The sequence below is a fragment of the Lathyrus oleraceus genome, chromosome 6 (assembly GCF_024323335.1).
Source record: "Lathyrus oleraceus cultivar Zhongwan6 chromosome 6, CAAS_Psat_ZW6_1.0, whole genome shotgun sequence".
Classification (NCBI taxonomy): Eukaryota; Viridiplantae; Streptophyta; class Magnoliopsida; order Fabales; family Fabaceae; genus Lathyrus; species Lathyrus oleraceus.
In genome coordinates, this window is record NC_066584.1 from 185,671,278 (window position 1) to 185,685,353 (window position 14,076).

The window sequence follows — 14,076 nt, forward strand, 5'->3', positions numbered from 1 at the left end:
AGAGTATGACATTCAGTACACGTCTCAGAAGGCCATCAAAGGTAGTATTCTGTCAGACTACCTCGCCGAACAACCGATTGAAGATTATCAGCCTATGATGTTTGAGTTCCCTGATGAAGACATCATGTATCTCAAGATGAAAGATTGCGAAGAGCCTCTTGTCGAGGAAGGACCGGACCCGGATGACAAATGGACACTGATGTTTGATGGGGCTGTGAATATGAATGGTAACGGTGTTGGGGCAGTATTGATCAATCCCAAAGGTGCTCATATACCTTTTTCTGCCAGATTGACGTTTGATGTCACCAACAACGAAGCTGAGTATGAGGCTTGTATCATGGGGATAGAAGAAGCCATTGATCTGAGGATCAAAACACTTGACATATTTGGAGATTCAGCTCTAGTGATCAATCAAGTCAATGGAGATTGGAATACGAACCAGCCGCATTTGATTCCGTATAGAGATTATACCAGAAGAATACTGACGTTCTTCAAGAAAGTGAAGTTGTATCATGTCCCCCGGGATGAGAATCAGATGGCTGATGCCCTTGCTACTTTGTCATCTATGATCAAAGTTCATTGGTGGAATCATGTGCCACATGTTGCGGTGAATCGACTTGAGAGGCCTGCGTATGTGTTCGCAGCCGAGTCTGTTGTGATTGATGAGAAGCCGTGGTATTACGACATCAAGAACTTCCTCAAGACTCAGGAATATCCTGAAGGTGCGTCGAAGAATGACAAGAAAACCCTGAGGAGGCTAGCCGGAAGCTTCTATTTGAATCAGGATGATGTGTTGTATAAGAGAAACTTTGACATGGTCTTGCTCAGATGCGTGGACAGACCCGAGGCAGACATGTTAATGCAGGAAGTTCATGAAGGTTCCTTCGGTACCCATGCCGGCGGACATGCAATGGCTAAGAAATTGTTGAGAGCGGGTTATTACTGGATGACTATGGAATCCGATTGTTTCAAGTATGCTCGGAAGTGCCATAAGTGTCAAATCTATGCTGATAAGGTGCATGTACCACCAAGCCCTCTGAATATCATGAATTCGCCGTGGCCGTTTGCTATGTGGGGCATTGATATGATTGGGAAGATCGAGCCTACTGCTTCGAACGGACATCGCTTCATCTTGGTTGCGATTGACTACTTCACCAAATGGGTGGAAGCAGCTTCCTATGCTAACGTTACCAAACAAGTGGTTACCCGGTTCATCAAGAAAGAAATCATATGTCGTTATGGAGTCCCTGAGAGAATCATCACTGACAATGGTTCGAATCTCAACAACAAGATGATGAAGGAGCTGTGTAAAGATTTCAAGATTGAACATCACAATTCTTCTCCTTACAGACCGAAGATGAATGGTGCTGTAGAAGCGGCAAACAAGAATATCAAGAAGATTGTGCAGAAGATGGTCGTTACGTACAAGGATTGGCATGAGATGCTGCCTTTCGCTTTGCATGGGTACCGTACCTCAGTACGTACGTCGACCGGGGCAACCCCTTACTCCCTTGTGTATGGTATGGAAGCTGTTCTACCTGTTGAAGTGGAGATTCCTTCTCTGAGAGTTTTGTTGGATGTCAAGCTGGACGAAGCTGAGTGGATTCGAACAAGGTTTAACGAGTTGAGCCTTATCGAAGAAAGACGGCTAGCAGCTGTATGTCATGGACAGTTGTATCAGCGAAGGATGAAGCGAGCCTTTGATCAGAAAGTGCGTCCTCAAAGCTATCAGACTGGTGATTTAGTTTTGAAGAGGATCCTCCCTCCCGGTACAGATAACAGGGGCAAGTGGACTCCTAATTATGAAGGTCCGTATGTTGTGAAGAAAGTCTTCTCTGGTGGAACCTTGATGCTTGCAACTATGGATGGTGAAGATTTTCCGTCTCCTGTTAACTCAGATGTAGTCAAAAAATACTTCGCATAAATTGACCCGCTGGACAAAAAGAATAAAAGAGTCCAGGCAAAAAGTGGGCATCCCGGCGAACCAAAAAACAGAAAGAAAAGGTTCGGGCAAAAATTAGGGATAAAATAAAAAAATTGTACACCCGGTAAGTCGAAAACCCGCAAGGGCGGCTTAGGCAAAAATGGGTATCCCGGTGGATTGAAAACCCGAAAAGGCGATCCAGGCAAAAGTTAGGGATTAAAGCGAAGACTACAATCTGAGTTGTCTGTACTTCATCAAGCTTTGTCGTCTGCCATCTCGAAAGATGTGATCCGTCCATTCATTCTTCTCAGAAAGCAAGGAGTTGGGAGGAAAAATGATGATCTGTGAGTTATAACAGGATTGGGAAATAGTGGATGCCGTGTTCACATTGCCATTAGGATAGATTTTTCCTTTTGTGCGCAATTACCTCTTTCTAGGAATTGCTTCCTAATGTATTTGCCTCTTCAGGCACATTTTCAATCAATAAAAGTCGTTATTCAGATAAATAGCTCTTTCGTTTTTATTTTTACTGTTTTGTTTGCAAAATGTCCGAATTTTTGATAAGCATTGCATATAAAAACATGAAGGCTACACAATAACGTGCAGAAAGATAAAACATTTGAAAATCATTTTGAATGTTGAGGACACTTGAGCGTATTTTGTCCATGTATCCCCTGGGGGCACTTTGTTGTGTTGTTTTTCAGATTGGCATCTGTGAGGACGTTTCCTCAGCAGATTTTTTCCCCAAGCAAGTTTGGAAGCTATCAGAGCTATGTTCCCCCGCGAAGACGTCTGTGGATAGTGCCTTCTATTCTCCAACAGATCTAAGGATTGCCTATCCCCAGCCGGCCTGTATTTGCTAATTTCCTCCCCGAGTGAGGCAGGTTCATTAAAGTTATCTCCAGCATTTATCCTACCTGTGGACTGAAGGATATCCCCAGCGGAGTTTACCTCTCCCAGCAGCAGTGCTATTCTTCAACATGAGTGTGAAGTCGTTTCGCCATTCCTCAAGCAGAGTCCCCCGCAGATTATTTCCCCAAGAGGAGTCTCCCCACAGAGTCAGAGTATCTGATCATTTTGGCTCCCTAGCCAGGGTTCATTTGCATTTTGCATGTAGTAATCATTGCATCCTCAAATTGCGTAGCATTTCCATTCAATGTGGAGCATTACGCCATAGAAAAATTCAAACATATGCATTCATGTGTTAACTTCACCAGACCGTATCCCCGGCAGAGTTGGATCATTTCATTCAACCAGTACAGCAAGACTGCTACAGTTGCTCTTGACAGCATTCGGAATTGTTTATTCCCCACAGAGGTTTATTTCCTCACCCGTTGGTGACAGAAAGTTTGTTTCTCTCCAGTGAGACCCCCAGCAGGTGGTCAACCTTGCTTGGACATATCAAAGATGTCGTTCTTGTGATACCAGTAAGTGTCATATCAACACCCGCGTGTGTTTCTTTGTTTGGTGTCGGTAAACACCATTGTTTCGGTGTCCGTAAACATCGAGTCTTCTCTCCAGTCATCAGTAAATGTCTGGTCATCATTTTTGGTGTCAATAAACGCCATTGTTTCGGTGTCTGTAAACATCGAGTATTTTCTCTCCAGTCATCAGTAAATGTCTGGTCATCTTTGTTTGGTGTCGGTAAACACCATTGTTTCGGTGTCTGTAAACATCGAATTTCTCATTCCCAGTCATCAGTAAATGTCTGGTCATCATTTTTGGTGTCGGTAAACACCATTGTTTCGGTGTCGGTAAACATCGAGTCTCACTCCAGTCATCAGTAAATGTCTGGTCATCACTTTTGGTGTCGGTAAACACCATTGTTTCGGTGTCTGTAAACATCAAGTTTTCTCTCCAGTCATCAGTAAATGTCTGGTCATCATTTTTGGTGTCTGTAAACATCATCTTTCGATGTCGGTAAACATCGAGTCTTTCTTTCAGTCATCGGTAAATGTCTGATAATTCCCAACTAGAAATCCCCAGTAGAGTCATCTGTAAATGTCCTACCCGGTTTCCAGTTGCGAATATTTATTTGTATCTCCCCAATAAATTTCTCATTCCCAGTCATCGGTAAATGTCTGGTCATCATCTTTCGATGTCGGTAAACATCATCTTTCGATGTCGGTAAACGTCGTGTCCCACCCCAGTCATCGGTAAATGTCTGGTCATTCTTTGGATGTCGGTAAACATCATCTTTCGATGTCGGTAAACATCAAGTCTCATCCCAGTCATCGGTAAATGTCTGGTCTTTTTTTTAAAAAATCAAATCCCCAGAAGTCGTCGGTAAACGTCTTGTCTGATTACACCACAAAGATTTTGTTCCTCCCCACGTGGAGACGCCATCGGTAAATGGCCCCGTTTTGCTTCGATATCGGTAAATATCGGATCCCCAGCTGCAGTAGCCATCGATAAATGGTTGGATTGAAGTTGACATCGGTAAATGTCGAGTTTCTTTAAAGCCACCATCGGTAAATGGTCTTGCTTCCTTTTCTACACCAAGTTGTTTTCCCAGCAGCCATCGGTAAATGGTCTGGCTGAAGTTGATATCGGTAAATATCAAGTTTTTAACCATCGGTAAATGGTTCTGTTTTTCTCAAGATGTTTTCCCAGCAGCCATCGGTAAATGGTCTGGCTGAAGTTGATATCGGTAAATATCAAGTTTTAACCATCGGTAAATGGTTCTCGCTTTTCAGAAGTTGTTTTCCCAGCAGCCATCGGTAAATGGTCTGGCTGAAGTTGATATCGGTAAATATCAAGGTCCCAGTTTTAACCATCGGTAAATGGTTTTGTTTTTCAGAAATTTGTTTTCCCCAGCCGCCATCGGTAAATGGTCTCGCTGAAGTTGATATCGGTAAATATCGAGTTTCCAGTTCTTCAACCATCGGTAAATGGTTTTGCTTTTCTGAAGTTGTCAATTGCAGGCGTCATCGGTAAATGACGTGGTTCTTCTTGTATCATATCCAGTCTGTGCAAATTCTACGGTTCTTGGTATTCAATCCCTGTTTACCCTGAAAGTCTGACAGTCGTTGCTCTCATCCATTCGGGTTCCCAGCTGATTGAATAGGGGCAGCTGTAGCACCTCAAATTTGCACCTATCATTATGCATACATTTTCATATTAGGTCATAGCATATCATGGTCCGTTGCATAGCATTTGCATTGTTCACAGTTGCCTCAAGAGCAAGCAATCAAGAATTAGGTCAAACTAATCTCCTGATCAGTCAACCAAGCAAGCAAAGGAATTTCTCATTGAACCAAGGCCTTGGGGTTTGTCCAACAAGTTCACATGGTTTGGAGGTCTATTTGAAGTATTTTGGTCAAGGGTTGAGGGCTCAGAGGTCATCAGTTCACACACAGACAGTCAAAAACCCTAAAAAAGTCAACTGTCAGTCAAAGCAGTGGATGGTGGTCATTCTGGTGGAATTTGGGCACCATGATCAATAATCAAGAGTTCATACAACTTGGGACATCATTTGAAGTCAAGTTCTCAAGGAATTAGGGTTTGGAAGTCATCAGTCAATGCACAATCAGACAGAAACCCTAAAAGTCAACTGTTGGTCAACTGTCCATTTAATCAGTGATTGGATGATTGGAATTGGTTTGTGAGAGTTCATTCATGTCCAAATAGTCATCATATATCATGCCAAACACCATCATGGAGGAATTTGAAGCCAGATCATGAATTTCCCAAAACGGAAACTGGGCCTGTAACTGAAACTTACCAAAAATGGAAAGTTTTGATCCTCAAACTTACATCTTGATAAAAGCCTCAAATGAATTTTTGCCCAACATGAAAGTTGAAGATCTTGTTCTCCCATTTCCAAAAAGTCCTAGAAATCTCAATTCCCATGTGTGGTTGGCAAGTTATGATCGAATCGATTTCAGAAAATCTTGAACTTCAAAAGGCCATATCTCCCAAACCGTTTGGCCAATTTTGGTGGGGTTTTTTCCTACAAGTCACATTTGATCCCCTCTTTCCAAAAATGTAAATTTCATGAGCCAAAACTTCACCAATCAAAATGGCATATTTTGACCTATTTCATTTAAATGTAAGTTTGACCAAGAGTTGACTTTTTGATTTAAACATTTTTTCAGCATTTGGCCAATTGGGACAGCTCATAAATATCATTTTAAATGTGTTTGCAAAGTCAAATTATGCAGCACATGTGAATCTATACTTGGTTGCTTGAATTATAAGAAAGGTACAAATGCACCATGCTTGTCCTTGCTTTCCACAACCATGCCTTGTACCAGCATCATTATGCAGCATTCTTGATCATTTTTTCTGTCATGGTGAGCCTCATTGTGCAGCCATACTCCAATAGTACATATGGCCATACTAGCTTATTTGAACATTGGCAAAAAGGACATTGTTTTCAACAACCAAGTCCATGAACCATACTTGTACCATATGGCATAGCAGATTTTATGGAAAAATTCCTGTCATCTTGAGGATCTTGGCTGCATAACACAAGAGAGAACTTCATTTTGTGGAGCATGATCCTTGGCCATTTTGAAAAGAGCTGTCAAAAGCATCCAAAAGCATGGGCCTTGCCATGCCTGGTACTGCTCATAGCAGACCAAGGCCTTAATTTGCTGTGACTGGTAACAGCATTGGCCGCACAAACCACAAAACCACTTGGCCAAGGCAAATGAGAGGAAGGCGTGCTGATTCAAAAAAAAAGACTTTGCAACAAAAGAACTGAACTAACATTTTGCATCTGATTATTTTCTTCTGTCCAAAACAATTAGCAGACAAAAAACACTTTCCACTCGTTTCCCAAAAAGATCTCACCTGGCCATTCCTCTAATAACCTGTCCCAACAACCCAGCAGCAGGCAAAGGAAATCACTTGGCCACTTTGCACTTTTCCTGTCATCACAACCAGTAGCAGTAGCAGCATCACAAGATTCTTGGCCAAGGCAAATGGATAAGAAAAGGTTCATTCAGAAAAACTCACTCACTTTGGCATGTTAAAGTTGGTTCTGCTGAGATCAAAAGAGGAGGAACCCTGTTGTGGGCATTTGATGTTCTCTATCAAAAACACATTTTCTGTCCAACTGCAGCAATAGCAACAGCAACCAACCTAACAACAAAACCTAGCCAACTCCATACACTCTCTAAAACTGGACCTAGCTTTTGGCCTTGGAGGATCAAAAAAATCTGCTACCAACATTTCCTACAGTAGCAGACCAACAAAACCAACACAACAAGCACTTCATTGAGTCACATTCACTCAAAAATCCCACCTTGCCATTTGCATTCCAATTCCTTCTGTCCAAAACCAACAAACTAAACTGGCTTGGCCTTTCTTCCAAAAAAACCTTACCAATATCAACCAACAGCTAGCAGCATACACTCTCAAACTTGACCTGGCTTTTGGCACTGCATCTTCAAAACCTTACAAATACAACAAACTACCCTTGGCCATGAAAAACCAGTCACACCCTCCCAAATCACATTTGGCTACTTGCATTTGAACTTCACTTGGCCAAACTCCAAAGAACCTGTCCAACTCAAAACCAAGCCCTGCATTTGGACCATATTCCCTCATCCTTTTCTGTCAAAACCAAGCACTAACTGCAGCCAACATAACTTAGCAAATCCAATCAATCTTTCATTCACCTTGTTTGACCTTCCTGTTGGCAGATGGAAAAAGCTATCAAAACTCAATAATCTCAAAAAGACCAACATAACACTACAGCAGAGAATTTGATCCACCTTGCCCTCACCTTGCTTTTGCTGTCCAAAACTAGCAGCCACAAGAAACAATCCTGCCTTGCCAACCCATAGCAGCAGACCAAATCACCTTCACTTACTCCCTCATTTCTTAACCTGGCCTAGGCATTTACACTCCACTCAAACCTCACCCTTGCTATGCATTTTCATTTTGCTGTCAAACACCAAAACCACACCTTGACCTTGTCTTGTTGGTTCATCATCAAAGAGTTTGAACATTGAATTCCACTCCAAGCATCCACAAGGCACAAGAACTTCACCAGTCATCATCAAGAAGGCCATTGGACAACTGTCTCACTTCAATAGTAACAAACAACATCAAGGACACAAACTGCCCTTCAAAAAAGGTATGGATTCGACCCTCCCATTTTCTCAAATTGACATATACTTTGGAAAGATCTTTCAATGCTGAGTTTAGTGATGCTTTCCTTTTTGAAAATGATTGCTTGTCCATGAAGATATGATGAGATAAAGTTTGATGTTTGAAAATGTTTCATGTGATTTCTTGTTGTGTAGTTCAAATTAATGAAAATAGGGTTTGGATTGTTGTTGTATGATGTTTGATGATTACAATGGTATGCTCAATTGACATTTTTGGGGAGAAATTAAGAAATTCGAATTTGGAGATGATGCTGCTACAGTAAACCCCAAAGCCATTTTCCAGTTTTTCTTCTTTCCTCACGTGTACTGTGCCATTCCCCTCCAGCCAATCAAAACATTCCATTTACTGCCCAAAACGACTGTGTTTTGTTAAGTGGATTCAAATATTACAAAAATGCCATTCTTGCTTCATTTATTTCACATTTTTATAACCAACCTTCCAAAATTCATAACTTGCTCATTTTTGATCCAAATTCAATGGGATTTTTTGTGTTGTGTTCATCATGATCTCTACTTTTTTATCATTATTTTTCCAGAATTTTTGGGTGAGTGGTTTTTAAATGGTGCTAGGGTTTGTGACATGTGACCAAATTTTGTACATCTTGCCAAAACATTTGTGAAATGATGATACTTTATCCAATGGCTCCCAAATTTTGTGTGCTTAAACTAGACACATTCATGGTGATTTTGGTATAAAGTTTGTGGATTTATCATTTGTGGTTTGTGAGATATGATTTTTTGAATTAGGGTGTGACAACTTGTGTCACACCATTGATGTCCAACTTCATGATTTTCATTACCATGCTTCCTTACATCCAAATGACCCCAAATTTTGCATGAACCTACTCTTGTATGTCTAGTTCACATGTGAATTTTCTTGGATTTATTTGAGCTATTTTCCTAATTGTTTGAGATTTTCTCCCCTGCCTAGTCAATAGTTGACTTTGTGTGACACATGTTCCCATTTCATTTGTGAAATTCTCATACTTTATTAGGTGGACATGAAATTTGATATGTGATAACTAGACATCTCAAGCTTGGCATTGGTGTTAATCTCATTCATTTCTCATCTGTTTTCAATTTGATATGATTTTTTGAAGTTGACCCATGCTTGTTGACTTTCTTTGTGCATACTTGAATTTGGTGTGACTTCATGATTTTCATTGACTGCCTTACTCTCATCCAAATGGGATGAAAGTTGACATGCTTACCATGCTATGTGTTAGGTTTGATCATGATTTATTTGGTGATTTTTGGAAAATGTTTAGATTGCTTTTGAGTTAAGTCTTCCTGTTGACTTCTATGAGCTTCTGTTTGCCATGTTTTGACCTAAATGGTTCATAAAATGATGATGATGATTGATATGAATGTGGACCCAATTGGTTTTGTTTCCTATTTGTTTGAACATGATTTTGGATACTTACCCCTTGCTGTTTGGACTTTCTCATTCACTTTTGACCCTAGGCTAGCCCTAGTGGTCCTGTTACTCACCTTTGAGTTTGTGATTTCAGGTGGACCATCAAATGGCCATTAAGACCAATTCTTTTGATTGAGCTTACTCAAGTATCACTGTCTAACCTCTTTGTTTTGTAGGTGGCTTGGCTCACATGCCCTAAGCCTTGTGCCTTGCACATCCATGTGCCTCTAATGGACAGTTGTTGTCTGTTTCTGTTTGTTTTGTTTGAGGTTGCATACTAACATTTGCTTGACTGTTTCAGGTGCTTTAGTTGCTTAGTTCCTTGTGAACTTTTTGCTTTGCTTTGCTTGTATAAGCAATTTGCATTGAGGTATGTCTCTTTTACTTCATGTAGTCTGGAAGACCTGGCCTGTTACTTGGCCAGGCAACTGTCTGAAGTCCTCCTTAAGAGGCAATGTTTGTGATTGTTTAATTTTGTCCTTGCATAGAGTCAAAGTCCTCCTAAGTGAAGAGGCAATTGGTGGAAGGTAGGGATATGCAGTCTATCCCCCACTATTCAGTGTGTCATCTGCTTTGCTCACACCACTGTGTTGACGCATTGCAGATACAAACCCAAGATCTTGTGCAATTGCACAGTTGAGTCAGTTTTAAATGTGTAGAAGGGTTCCCACTTTCTGAACCCACACATTCTTGTCTTGAGCTCTCCCAGGCCAGGGATAAGAGCTGTGAGGTCTCATCCTCACTTCATCCTTTCATCTGCTTCACCTTAGCCCCTCAATGGCAAGGTTAAGAGCAACATTCACCCAGTTCCAGAGGTTTGTTTGTTGAGGTTGATATGACCCCTTGACTAAAACCTAACCCTTGTTTGAGCCACTTGTTTGTGTATAGCGTGTGCTATCTGTGCTTGTAGGATTGTTTGACTTGCTTCCTGTGCAAGATAGGATTGTTTGGCTTGCTTCCTGTGCAAGTTAGGATTAGTTTAGACTTGCTTCCTGTGCAAGTTAGGTTTTGCTTGGCTTGCTTCCTGTGCAAGTTAAGTATGTGTGTGGCTTGCTCCCTGTGTGAGCCATACCTAGGATAGGTTGGCCCGCGTGCCATTTAGCTAGAAACCATAACTTAGGGTTGATTTTGCATGACAACATCTAGGCTCGAGTCGTAGTCTCCCTAGAGTTGTGTCTCCCTCTGTTATCTGGTTAGGCTAGAACCTTTATCCCTGCGTAGGGGAACTACATCGCCCTGATCTTCATACCAGATGAAGTATGTAGGCAGGAGATTGAGCTGATCTCTCCGGGCGCCCTTTTCTTTTGTATGTGTTGTTTGACCTTTGCTAGGCTCGAGTCCCCGTACTCCTTAGCATTTGCTGTCTGTTTGTGTGCGTTTGACAGTTATAGGCTGAGTCCCCGACTCCCTACTAACCTGTTGTGTTGTTGTGTGCTTGGAAGCCGATGTAAGTCCATCGAGTGGCAATTGGGTTCCAGTGTGCGTGTGTTTGGTTCGGATGCTGATGTAAGCCCAGTGATTGGCATTCAGGCTCCACGTTTGCCTCTTTGTGTGTGTTTTGGTTCGGATGCTGATGTAAGTCCAGTGATTGGCATTCAGGCTCCACGTTTGCCTTTGCCTGTTTTTGTTTGTGTGCGTCTCAGCCGAGCTACGAATGCTCTGATTCTTCTCTCGTCCGAGAAGATACGTATGCATAGGATGCGATATCCTAGCGAGCATGTGTCGTTTCCCCAGTCCGAACTACTTCGACTCTGATGTCTATGCCTGATAGACTAAGTAGGCCCAGGATGCGACATCCTGCCGAGTCCAGTTTCAGTCAGTCTCTTTCGTTTCTTTCAGCCAGTGTGTGTGAATATTTGAGCAGTGTTTAGCAACCAATTTATCCTTCCTTTTGTGCGTGGATCCCGTAGAGTACTACGGATGCGTAGGGGTGCTAATACCTTCCCTTCGCATAACCGACTCCCGAACCCATTCTCTTTGGTCGCGAGACCATGTTCTTTCCCAGGTTTACTTCGAGCGTTTCCTTTCCCTCTTTTGGGATAAATAACGCACGGTGGCGGCTCTGTTGTTCTTTCTTTTCCCGCCGGTTTTTCGCGTGATGCGACACTTGCGACATTAAACAAAGCGCTTCGTGGGAGACAACCCACAAATTTTTACTATCTTTTCTTTGATTATTCTTTTGATTTTATTTAGTATTCATTCTTCATTTATTTTATTTTATAAAACTTTTCTTCTTTTCTTCTTTCGGCATCTGGCCAAATCCTGACTAAATTCTTGTTTTTCTTTTCTTTAGTTAACACTAACCTGATGGGACAAATTGATCGTATGGGTATCAAATTCAGAGGGAAAGCTCAGAAACAAAGTTTGAAGAACTAGCAGAGAGAGAGATGTTACCTAGTTTCTATGCTGATGATTGGGCAATGACTGCCCTTGGACTAAGAGAGAGTGTCATGTATCTGCTGAGTCAAATAGGATGGGAAACCACTCCTATTCGAAGACAATTCGTCACTTACCGGAGGCTAACTCTAGAATTCCTTAGCTCCTTGATCTATCTACCCAACCATGGAAAAGGAATAAGTAGAGGTTTCATTCAGTTCAGGATGTTCAATATGGAGTATCAATTTAACATTCAAGACTTTACTAACCTTTTAGGGTTTCCTACCTCTTTTGATACATTCACCATGAGCCAAGAAGACCTTTTTGAATATAGAGAACTTGAACATTTTTGGGGAAGTTTAACGGGAAATGACGACCCTGAGGAGCATGAGTTTCTTTCTGGAAACATACATAACCCAGCCTTTTGTTATTTCCATAAAATCCTAGCACACACTCTTTTTGGGAAGAAATCAAACATTACCACAGTTTCACGTGATGAACTCTTCATCATATTTTGTGCTTCCCAGAACCGTCCAGTGAATGGTGCCACTTATATGTTGGCGAATTTTGACCGCCTTATTCAAGATGACCGAGCACCAATTCAAATAGGCGGATTGATAACCATGATTGGTAATGCTATCGGATTACGCCAACCCATGCTTGACTTGAGCCCTTTTTGTGGCATTGCGCCTATGAGTATACCCTTCCTCTTCAACACTATGTTTATAGGAAACCTAGGACCTGAAGAGTTTGAATTAATAATTAACAACCAAGTTCTTTGCCTATTCACCTTGCCTAGCCCGAGGACTAGTGTTCATAACCGAAACAATTGGCTCTACAATCTGAATGGAATACCTTCTCCTGTTAGATCTACTGAATCCATCCAAGACTATGAGATTTGTGACGACCAGATTCCTTATGCTGAATCTGACCCTCAGACACCATCTGGTTATTATGATCTTGACTCTCCACCTCATCCTATCCCGACCGAAGAGTCGGCAATACCTGATCTTAGACATCATATCCCCGGAACTGATTATAACACCGCCATTCAAGCCTTGATGTCAGAACAAGAAGCCATCAGAAAAGAGCTAACTAATATGGGACATGAATTTCTGGGATACATGAGTAGTATGACAAATCAATTCCACGAGTTGCTAAACCGTGTTAACTCCTTTGCTCCTCCGGCCAAAGATCCTACAAGTGGCTAGAAGTTTTTAGTTAATTAGTTTTAGTTTTAGGGAATCTATAGTTTGATTTAACATTATTTTAATCTTAGTATTTGTTTTTTCGCATGTTTTGCCTTTATCTTCCAATGTTACATTATGGTTATATTATGAAGCTATTGCATTATTGGTTTATTTTATTTTATTTTGTTCTATGCAATATCTACAATTATCAATAATGATATTTACTGTATGCTGCTTACATAGCCTATAAGAGAAAAATATATTTACACTATGGTGTAATAGAGTAGCATGCATGGTATTCCTAAAATATATCTATAGCAAAATAAACTAAACATAAACAAAACAAAATAAAAACAATAAATTAATAAAAACAAATTATGAAGCACCCACGTAAGTGACCGTTGCAAGCTGACTGGTGTGACGAGCGTCACACAAGCCATCACGGTCGTCACGCAAGTGCATGTGACGCCCGTAACACCTTCCGTCACGAGCGTGACAGCTCCAAAATAGGTGAACGTTAGTGACCGTTGGGGGACACAACCGTTACACCTCACTTTTTATTTTCCCCATTCATTCACCTTTACTCCATCCCAATCACATTCATCCACATTTATTTTCCTTTCACCCACTCATCTTCCAACTTCCAAAAACTTTCCCTATAAATACCTACACTCCATTTTTCCCTAAACCACACCATTCCAACAAACCACTCTATACAAATACATTTTCACCCTCTTTCATTCTTTCAACCCACCTATCGATATGGCGGAAAACCAACAATTCGGAAATATCATCTTCCGATCCGAAGACGATAACTTCCAACGCGAGCAGTTCGAACGATTTCAACAACGAGGTGTCGTCTCTACCAGGTATCCTGATTTAAATTGTTTACAATAATTAGGATTCCTTCAAGGTGTACAATGGATGCTTAGGCTTGCTGATTTAACCTTTCTTTGCACACACAATCAACCTACCTATCCATCACTCACCTTAGAATTTCTAAGTTCTTATTCTTACAACACTCCAACCGGTGAAGACGAGTACTTA